Raw genomic sequence first — 11727 nt, 5'->3', positions numbered from 1 at the left:
TCTTCTGGGAAGGCCTTCCACTAGATTTTGGAGCATGATTGTGAGGATTTTTGTTCATTCAGCCATAAGAGCATTAGTGAGGTCGGGTTGGTCGAAGAGGCCTGGGGCACACTGATGTTCCAGTTCATCTCAAAAGTTTTCAGTGGGGTTGAGGTCAGGGATTTGCGCAGGCCACTTGATTTCTTCCATGTTAACCTTGGCAAACCATATCTTCATGGACTTAGCTTTATGCACAGGGGCATTGTCATGTTGATATATGTTTGGTCCTCTTAGTTCCAGTGAAGGGAAGTATAAGAAGACATATTATTATTATTATTATTATTATTATTATTATTATTATTATCATTTCTTAATATCCTGTTCTGTTCACTCACGGAGCTGAGGCCATCCCTTGGACTTTGGACTACCATGAGGGTGTGATGGATCTACTTGATAGATAAGTAGATAAGGTCCTCCTTAATATGCGAACAGTGCCAAGAAGGACGAGCTTCTGAATTTCTTGTATCTTGATGTTACCAGGGATTTTATTAGCGTATTTTTCAATCCCTTTCTTGATCACCAAGAGCACCTATTACCACTGGTATGGTTGTGATCTTCATACCCCACATTCTCTCAATTTCTATTTCTAGATCTTTGTATTTGGAGAGTTTTTCTGTAGGTTTTAAAGAAGTGTTTCTTTCGGTGGGGACAGACATATCAATGAGCAGACAAACTCTTTCCTTCTTGTCCTTCACTACTATATCTGGTCTGTTGGCCTTAATTTCTTTATCAGTTTGGATTGACATGTCCCAGAGTATAGGAGCGTCATTGTTTTCCATTACAGTTAATGGCTCATGTTCATAATATTTGTCTTTGACTCTGATGTTATAATGCTTACAGATAGCCCAATGGAGGTATGCTATGGCTTTATTGTGCCTTTGTACGTATTCTGTTTTGGCTAATTCTGAGCATCCAGAGACTAGATGGTCTATTGTCTCTTGTTGTTTATTGCATATCCTACACATTGGGTCGGTACCATTTTTCAATATCCTGTTCCAATAATAATTTGTCTTGATGCACTGGTCTTGAGCTGTAATAATAAACCCTTCAGTTTCAGATTTTAGGTCAGCTGTTCTTAGCCATTGGTTTGTTTGGGCTTGATCAACATCTTTGTCACTGACTCGTTTTGGGTACTGTCCATGTAAAGGTTTTTCTTTCCCTTTACTCTTTAGTTGTTCTAAAGCTTGATGTTTAGCTTTCAACTTTGTTCTTCGAGCATAGATGGTGGCTGGCTCGTTCGCCACTATTTCAATTATTGTTGTGTTGTGTTGTGCTCTCTTCTGAATTTGGTAGCTTCATGATGTACTGATGTTGTTTTTTTTTTGTTCTTTCATGGTCTTTGGCAATCACAAGGAGACTGTCTTCTTTAGCGTTCAAGTATGTGTCTAGACCGATGGTGGTTGTTTTGTATGTTGTCTCAATTTGGATAAGGCCCCTTCTACCTGATGTTCTTGGGAGGTAGAGCCTATCCACATCTGATTTAAGGTGATGCATTTTTGCATCTGTTAATAGTTTTCTTGTTTTGCAGTCCAGTTTCTTAAGAGCTTCTATTTACCAGTTGATGATGAAGCCATAAGTGACAACTGGGACTGCAAGAGTGTTTATTGCATCTATTCTATTGATGGAATTCCATTCTGACTTAAGCACTAGTCGTATACACTTGTAGTACTCTTTATTATTATTATTATTATTATTATTATTATTAGTAAATTAGCCGGCACTTATGTGTCCGGCCACATCAAGATCCCACCAAACAGTTGTTGGGATGTTGCTTCGAGTTTGAGACTTCTCCTACAATTTATACTCCTTAGCTTAGTCACTCCTCTGTATCAGTACACCAAAGACTTTCCTCATGATGGTCTCTCCTTCCAGGAGAACAGCCGCTTGCATCCTCATAACTACTCTGGAGGCATTTTTCTCATCAATTAACTTCCTAACCGCTCTTGCCTTCTCAACACCACTGCCAAGACATCCAATAATGACTGGGACAATCTCAACTGCCAGCCCTAGTCTTTTCTCCCTGGTCTTGAAAGCAAGTTGTTGGTACTTATCAAGTTTCTTCCTTGATGCTTGCTCCAGGCTTTCCTCTTGGGGACAGGCCATATCGACAATCCATATCTTTCTTTCATTTTCATCCTCCAACACGAGATCAGGTCTTCGCACTGCAGTCTGTTTCATTATTATTATCTCATCTCATCTCATTATCTCTAGCCGCTTTATCCTGTTCTACAGGGTCGCAGGCAAGCTGGAGCCTATCCCAGCTGACTATGGGCGAAAGGCGGGGTACACCCTGGACAAGTCGCCAGGTCATCACAGGGCTGACACATAGACACAGACAACCATTCACACTCACATTCACACCTACGGTCAATTTAGAGTCACCAGTTAACCTAACCTGCATGTCTTTGGACTGTGGGGGAAACCGGAGCACCCGGAGGAAACCCACGCGGACACGGGGAGAACATGCAAACTCCACACAGAAAGGCCCTTGCCGGCCACGGGGCTCGAACCCGGACCTTCTTGCTGTGAGGCGACAGCGCTAACCACTACACCACCGTGCCGCCCATTATTATTATTATTATTATTATTATTATTATTATTATTATTATTTCTGGCCAAGACAGTTCCCACAGTCCTATTTCCCAAAATATAAACAAACTAGTAGCATAATTTAAACCACCACAACTATGACCAGGCAATTACTAAGGCTGCTGTACATGCATCTCAGTACTAGCTTGTGACCATAGATTTTAGTAGGGAAGGACCTAGCCTCAAACACAAGTTAAGAGGCTATCACACTTGACTCGGCTACTATCTTCTGAATGTTTAGAGTAACCCCATAATAGGTATTGGAGATTCAACAAAATACAGTCATCTAGCTTACAGTCTAGCAGCTTGTTTTGAGCGGTTTTAGAAATACCTTTATTCATCTTTGTTCAGTGTCACAGAGTGTGAGGTGTACACAATAGAGCTATCATAAGCCAGGATTGTCAGGTTCCAGCAAAAATTTCAGGGCAGCTACATCTCAGAAAACACACAAAAGACCTGATTGTACCCCAAAAAAATCCAGAAAAGGAAGAAACATTTTTTCTTTTTTTTCTCAGTCTTAGTGTGGGAAACAAGGTCACTGTGATGCACATTCATTTCTGATGTACAGACATTATCCATTCCATTATCCCCCCCCTTTTCCCTCTCCCAATCTTTGCAATATATCTTCCATTAAAGGTAGTTCTGAACATTATAGATGTGTGAACATATTCATTGCCTTTGTCTGTGGAAATGTATTTGATTCCTTGGTGGCTGCAGAGAATTTTTAAAATAGCCCAATCTGGCATAAAAACTACAACCCTGGCAACCCTGTTGCCATGAAAATGATTCACAACTGACAATGTTCATACAGTGAATATGGGGCATTTTACCACTTCATAAAACATCACATTATCATAAAGTCTTCCCTGTGTGAGCCTCAGCACATATAAATAAATCTTCTGACAGTAACAGCAAGGCCACTGAAGAGAAAGAAGTTGCTATGGGCCATATGATGGTACCCACCAAGGGAAGGTGGGCCCATACTGACATTATTTGGTAAACAGTGTTGTAAATTCCCTGCATTTATTTCAGTGACTGTAAACAACTCTCATATTCAGACGCTTGTTATGAATGGACAATGTCTGGCTGTGTGCCCATTACCCGATGATGGCTTTCTCTGAATGCTGAAAGTCTGGACAATACCCTCTGTCCAGGCTTGCTAAGTCCCTTTCCTGCTCCTTTGACCTCATAAGTGGGCTTGTTTCTCAGCAATTGAGTTAAACTTATATCAGTAGAACAGTCAAGTGACAACTGTGAAGAGGCTCAGGAAATTATATCAAGTCGTGGCAATATTTTGTGATAGTACTGATGTGTTGTACAACCCCAATTCCAAAAAAGTTGGGACATTGTGTAAAACTTAAATAAAAACAAAATGTGAAAATTTGCAAATCATGGAAACCCTATATTCCATTGAAAATAGTACAAAGACAACATACCAAAGGTTGAAACTGAGAAATTTTATTGTGTTTTGAAAAATATAGGCTCCTTTTGAATTTGATGTCGGCAACATGCTTCAGAAAAATTGGAACCAGGGTAACAAAAGACTGAAAAGTTGTGCAATGCTCATAAAAGCTAATTTGGTTAATTGGCAGCAGGTCAGTAAGATCAGTGGGCATAAAAAGAGTATCCCAAAGAGGTGGAGCCTCTCAGAAGTAAAGATGGGGAGGGGTTCACCGCTCTGTGAAAGACTGCATGGGCAAACAGTGCACCAAATTAAGAATAATGTTCCTCAATGTAAAACTGCAAAGAATTTGGGTATCAGATCATCTATGGTACATAATATCATTAAAAGATTCAGAGAATCTGGAGAAATCTCTGTATGCAAGAGACAAGGCTGAAAACTGACATTGGATGCCTGCGATCTTCAGGCCCTCAGGCGACACTGCATTAAAAGCAGACACGTGTCTGTAGTGGAAATAACTGTATGGACTCAGGAACACTTCAGAAAACCATCGTCTGTGAAAACAGTTCATTACTGCATCCACAAATGCAAATTAAAACCAGATATAAACAATATCCAGAAACACCGCCGCCTTCTCTGGGCTTGAGCTCTTTTACGATGGACTGAGGTGAAGTGGAAAATTGTCCTGAGGTCTGATGAATCAAAAGTAGAAATTATTTTTAGAAATCATGGACACCATGTCTTCCATGTTAAAGAGGAGAGGGGCCATCCGGCTTGTTATCAGTGCACCATTCAAAAGCCAGCATCTGTGATGGTATGAGGGTGCATTAGTGCACATGACATGGGTAGCTTGTACTGTACATCTGGGAAGGCATCATTAATGCTGAATGATATATACATGTTTCAGAGCAATATGCTGCCACCCAGACAAAATCTCTTTCAGGGAAGGCCTTTCTTCTTTCAGCAAGACAATGCCAAACCGCTTTCTGCACATATTTAAACTGCATGGGTCTGTAGTAAAAGAGTCCAGGTGCTAAACTGGCCTGCCTGCAGTCCAGACCTGTATCCCATTTCAAACATTTGACGCATTATGAAGTGCAAAATATGACAAAGGAGACCCCAAACTGTTAAGCAACTGAAAATGTATATGAGGAAAGAATAGGACAACATTTCTCATTCAAAACTATAGCAACTGGTCTCCTCAGTTCCCAAATGTTTACAGAGTGTTGTTAAAAGTAGAGGTGATGCAACACAGTGGTAAACATGCCCCGTCACAACTTTTTTTGAAACATTTTGCTGGCATCAAATTCAAAATGAGCAAATATTAAAAAAAAAAAAATTTCTCAGTTTCAACATTTGATATGTTGTCTTTGTACCATTTTCAATGAAATATAGGGTTTCCGTGATTTGCAAATTATTGCATTCTGTTTTTATTCACAGTTTACACAGTGTCCCAACATTTTTGGAATTGGGGGTGTTAATGAAAAGGAAAACTTTAGCCTGTGATGTGTTTTAAAGGAACAAGAAAACTCCAGCTTGAAACACATTAAAAATGATAATGTTGAAATAATTGTGATATATTTAGTGATAGGGTGGTACCATGGTGCAGTAGTTAGTTAGCACTGTCACCTCACAGTGAGAAGGCTCTAAGCTTGAACCTCACAGCCGACTGGGGTCTTTCTGTGTGGATTTTACATGTTCTCCCAGTGTCTGAGTGGGTTTCCTCCGGGTGCTCCGGTTTCCCCCCCACAGTCCAAAGACGTGCAGGTTAGGTTAATTGGTGGCTCTAAATTGACCGTAAGTGTGAATGTGAGTGTGAATGGTGGTTTGTCTCTATGTGTCAGCCCTGCGATGACCTGGCGATTTGTCCAGGGTATACCCTACTTCTCGCCCATAGTCAGCTGGGATAGGCTCCAGCTTGCCCGCGACCCTGCACAGGATAAGTGGTTTCGGATAATGGATGGATCTCACAGCAAGAAGGTTCTAAGCTTGAACCTCACAGCCAACTGGGGTCTTTCTGTGTGGATTTTGCATGTTCTCCTGTATGGATTTCCTCCGGGTGTTCCAGTTGCCTCCCACAGTCCAAAGAAATACAGATTAGATCAACTGGCGACTCTAAATTCCCCATAGGTGTGAATGTAAGTGTGAATGGTTGTCTCTGTGTTTGCCCTGCAATGGATTGGTAACCTGCCCAGGATCTACCTCGCCTCTCACCTAAAGTCAGCTAGGATTGGCTCCACCTTCCCCCTCAACCCTGATGGATCAGCAGTATAAATAATGGATGGGTATTTGGTGATTCTAGTGGTAATTTGTTGGTTGGTGCTGTATTTCCATTATTTTCTTCCTCCAACATAGATGTAGTTGAGACAGTAAACACTGAACTTAAACTCCAGAATGGAGTGACACAGTTGAGCTGAGTTACAAAAGATTATGGGCTTGGCTAGTTAACAATATATAAGATGACAAGGATGATGTCATTGATGGTAGTATTAGAATAAAAATTGAAGCCTTTGAGCCTGACCTGTTCAAGCAGTTGTGGAAGAGCTGGACCGATTAAATGGTTGCTGCATTGCTCTCTTGAAGCAAGAGCTAAATCCCACTGGTACCACTTGCACTGGGTAGTCAAATGGCATTGTGGCTAATGTAGGAAACCATTAACCAAAGTACAAAAAAGCAATATGTGGCAGCGGGGGCATGGCCTAGCATCAATTTGTGAATGGAGGGCGGCGCCAGGGAAGGTGAGTGGCAAAGTCAATGCACCTATGTCTAATTAATGTGTGTCTGTGTTGCAGTGACAGAGGATAGAAAAGGAGGGAGAGAGCAGAGAGAAGGGAGCTCTCCCAACCAGAACACATATGTGTGTGTGTGTGTGTGTGTGTGTGTGTGTGTGTGAGAGAGAGAGAGAGAGTGTGAGAGAGAGAGAGAGAGGGAGAGTGGGAGTGTGTGATGCTGAAAAGTGGAAAATAAAAGAAAATAAAGAGTGTGTGTGATCATCAATTCCCGCCTGCCGTGCTTCGGTACTCCACCCTCATCAAGGAACTGTTACAGTGGTGCCGAAACCCGAGATGTACAGAAGGGAACCACCACATGGAGTCCTCCTCATTCCAAGAGCTCATCCGTGCCCTCACTACCGCCCAGCAGAACCAGCATCAAGTGCTGATTGCCCTCTGGAAGGAGCAGGAGCAATGCTTTGAAGCCTTGATGCTGGCCCAGCAGGAAGATCACCAGGCATTCCGGCATCTGCTTGCGTCAGCAGGGGCTTTGACCAGCACCATGGCGGACCCTCACACCACCCTCACGAAGATGGGCCCGCAGGATGATCCGGAAGCTTTCCTTGCTCTTTTCGAGCAAGCGGCTGAAACGTGGGGGTGGCCGTTCGAGCAGCGCTCGGCGTGCCTCCTCCCACTTCTGACTGGTGAGGCGCAGCTCGCAGCGCCGCAGCTCGCAGTGCCACAGCTCCCTGCTGACAGCCGGCTCAGGTACGCTGACCTGAAGAAAGCCATCCTGTAGCATGTCGGCTGCTCCCCAGAACAACACCGCCACCGCTTCCAGATGCTGACATTGGAGGAGGTCAGCTAGCTGTTCGCACTCGGCCAGCAACTCTTCGGATGCCTGCCAGTGGTGGCTGAGGGCGGAAGACCATGACTCAGATGGGATCATCGATATGGTGGCACTGGAACAGGTCATCTTTCAACTTCTGGAAGGAACAGCAGAATGGGTCCAGTGTCATTGCCCGGCATCACTGGAATGAGCCATCGAGTTGGCGTAGGACCATCTGGAGGCGGTTCTGACGGCAGGCGGATGAGGAGCCTCTCCTCATGTTCTTTCTCTCTCTCCTTTGCCCCCCTCTTGCCCCCCCCACCTTGTTCCCCTACCGCAGAGGCGGCAGCTGGCTCCTCCCCAGCCAGCCCATCACACCTGTGAAGTCCTCCCATCTCCCTATTCTGTGTCTGTGTCTTCTTCCCCTCGGTGAGTGATGCTCATAATGCCAGTGTAGAGGGAAAGCCTGGGCTGGTGTGCTGGCGTGGTGGGGAGCCAGAGCATCTCTCGAGCCTGGGCTCCACAATGGAGGTGGGAGCTGTGATCCGCATCCCCGACACACCAGAGACCGCCCCCGATCAGCCTGGAACGTATCGCATACCGGTAAGAGTTCAAGGGGATACATATCACGTGTTGCTGGATTCTGGTTGTAATCAGACCTCAATCCACCAAAGCCTGGTGCAAGGTGAGGCATTGGGGAGAGCACAAGTGGTGAAGGTGTTGTGTGTGCACGGGGATGTTCACAACTACTCTCTAGTGTCTGTCCATATTCTATTTCGAGGCCAAAAGCATAGAGTTAAGGCGTGGTTAATCCCCATCTCACCCACTCACTGATTTTGGGAACAGATTGACCAGGATTTCGAACATTATTGGAGCATGTAGTAGGGAGTGGGTCCTGCCATAAAATGCCATGGGGGGGATCACGGTGTGGCATTGACTGGAGAAGCCGTCACAGAGCTGTCCATGTCATCACTGCATCAGGACGATATGAGGAGTGAGGAGCAGCCCTCCCCTCCTCCCACCCTTGGGGATTCCCTCAAGGATTTCCCTTTAGAGCAGTCACGTGACAAGACTCTGCGGCATGTGTTTGACCAAGTGAAAGTAATCGATGGTCAAACTTTCCAGCCAAATGCAGCACCTGTCTTCCCATACTTCACAATTATTAAAGATAGACTGTATCGAGTGATGCAGGACACTCAAACCGGTGAACAAATGACCCAGTTGTAAATCCCTAAGAGCCACAGTGAACTTGTCTTCCATGTGGCTCACTTTAATCCCATGGCTGGACACTTAGGGCAGGATAAAACACTCGCCCGAATAATGGCCCAGTTCTATTGGCCAGGGATTAGTGGAGACGTTCGTCGGTAGTGTGCGGCGTGCCATGAATGCCAATTAGTAAATCCCGTGGCCACTCCAAAAGCACCTTTGCGCACTCTCCCTCTAATCGAGACCCCCTTCAAAAGAGTGGGTACGGATCTCGTTGGGCCATTAGATCGGTCAGCACAAGGATATTGCTTTATTTTAGTTCTGGTGGACTATGCAACATGATATCCGGAAGCGGTGCCTCTCCGCAATATCTCAGTACGCAGTATTGCGGAAGCGCTCGTCCGTATTATCTCCCGGGTCGGGATTCTGAAAGAAATCCTGACAAACCAAGGCACTTTGTTAATGTCACGCACACTGCGCAAGCTGTATGGGTTATTGGGGATTAAATCCATCCACGCCAGTGTTTATCACTGTAGCAAGCGTTCTATGTGGGTGGAGCACAGAAGCACGGGAGGACAGTACTGAGTTCTCAACAACTCTTTTATTATCAGCTTTTCAGCTTCTACACGTTTACTCATACATATACACACACGCCACATACACACGTGTTCTGGTCGGGAGAGAGCCCGCTCTGCTCTCGCTCTCTTCTTTAAATAGGGTGCAGCTCCTGGGAAGACACATAAACAGGTTAATTCACCTCAGGTGTAGTGATTCTGCCACTTGCCTTCCCTGACTCTGCCCTCTGGTCACAGACCGACGCTTGATCACGCCCCCACTGCCACAATCACCCACAAACGGATGGTTTAGTAGAGAGGTTTAATCAAACTCTTAAAAATCTCATTCAGAAATTTGTAAGTGAAGATGCACGTAACTGGGATAAATGGCTCGAGCCCCTGTTATCTGCAGTACAAGAGGTCCTGCAAACCTACATGGGATTTTCCCTGTTTGAATTATTATATGGGCGAAAGCCACGTGGCATCTTGGACATGTTACGGGAAAATTGGGAGTAGGGATCTTCACCTAGTAAAAATGAAATTCAATATGTTCTCGACCTGCACGCCAAACTCCACACACTCATGCACTTAACCCAGGAGAATTTGCGGCAGGCACAAGAACGTCAAGCCCGGCTGTACGACAGGGGCATGTGCCTTAGAGAGTTCACTCCGGGAGACAAAGTATTCGTACTATTGCCCATGTTGAGTTCCAAATTAGTCACCAAGTGGCAAGGGCCCTTCAAGGTCACATGGCGAGTTGGGGACGTTGACTATGAGGTGAGGCAAACGGATAGGGGAGGTGCTCTACAAATATACCACCTCAACCTATTAAAGCGTTGGAATGAAGGGGTCCCTGTGGCATTGGCGTTGGTAGTTCCGGAGAAGGCGGAGCTGGGGCCGGGGGTAAAAATAACCAAAACCACAGCCCGAACCACTCTGGTCCCTTGTGGAGACCACCTCTCAGCGGCCCAACTCACAGAGGTAGCCAAGTTGCAGGAGGAATTTTCTGATGTGTTCTCGCCCCTTCCCGACCGCACCCACCTCATAGAGCACCACATTGAAATGCCCCCAGGGGTGGTGGTGCATAGCTGCCCATACCGCTTACTCGAACACACAAAAAAGGTGGTTCAGGATGAACTCAAGGCCATGCTTGATATGGGCATAATTGAGGAGTCACACAGTGACTGGAGCAGCCTGGTGGTCCTGGTACCCAAGGCCGATGGGTCGGTCCGGTTCTGTGTGGACTATCAAAAAGTCAATGCGGTGTCTAAATTCGATGCATACCCAATGCCTCGCATTGATGAGTTGCTCGATCCGTTAGGCACGGCTCGCTTTTATTCGACACTGGATTTGATGAAGGGATATTGGTAGATCCCCTTGACTCCTCTATCCTGAGAGAAAACAGCTTTTTCCACACGGTTTAGATTACACCAGTTTGTCACACTTCCTTTTGGGTTGTTTGGGGCTCCTGCTATGGTCCAGTGGCTCATGGACAAGATCCTCCGCCCCCACACCACCTATGCAGCAGGCTATTTAGATGACATAATAATATACAGCAGTGACTGGCCGCAGCACATAGAATACCTTAGGACCGTCCTAGAGTCACTGAGGCAGGCGGGTCTCACAGCCAACCCGAAAAAGTGTGCAACTGGGCGGGTGGAAGTACAGCATCTGGGTTTCCACTTGGGTCATGAGCAGGTGCATCCCCAAATTGACAAGACAGCAGCGACTGCGGCCTGCCTGAGGCCTAAGACCAAAAAGGGGGTGAGACAGTTCCTGGGGCTGGCTGGCTACTATCGTAGGTTCATACCTAATTATTCGGATGTCACCAGCCCGCTGACTGATCTCACTAAAAAGGGAACACCAGATCCGGTCCAGTGGACGAAGCAGTGCCAACAGGCTTTCACAAGGGTAAAGGCTGCACTGTGTGGGGGGCCACTCTTACACTTCCCTGACTTCTCTCTCCCCTTTATTTTGCAGATGGATGCATCAGACAGAGGGCTGGGGGCCATTTTGTCCCAGGAGGTAGAGGGTGAGGAACACCCCATGCTGTACATCAGCTGCAAACTTTCGATGCGTGAGAGTAAGTACAGCACCATTGAGAAAGAGTGCTTGGCCATCGAGTGGGCAGTCCTCACCCTCTGATACTACCTGCTGGGGTGCCCTTTCACCCTCTGTTCGGACCACACACCCCTCCAGTGGCTCCACCGCATGAAAGATGCCAATGCGCTGATCACCCGTTGGTATCTAGCCCTCCAGCCATTTAAATTCGAGGTGGTCCACAGGCCGGGGGCGCAGATGGTAGTGGCGGACTTCCTGTCCCCAGATGGCTCCCTGGCCTGAGTCGGGCGGTGGGGGTATGTGGCAGCGGGGGCGTGGCCTAGCGTCGGTTTGTGA

The sequence above is a fragment of the Neoarius graeffei genome, chromosome 4, assembly GCF_027579695.1.
Source record: "Neoarius graeffei isolate fNeoGra1 chromosome 4, fNeoGra1.pri, whole genome shotgun sequence".
Lineage (NCBI taxonomy): Eukaryota > Metazoa > Chordata > Actinopteri > Siluriformes > Ariidae > Neoarius > Neoarius graeffei.
This window is presented reverse-complemented; position numbering follows the sequence as displayed.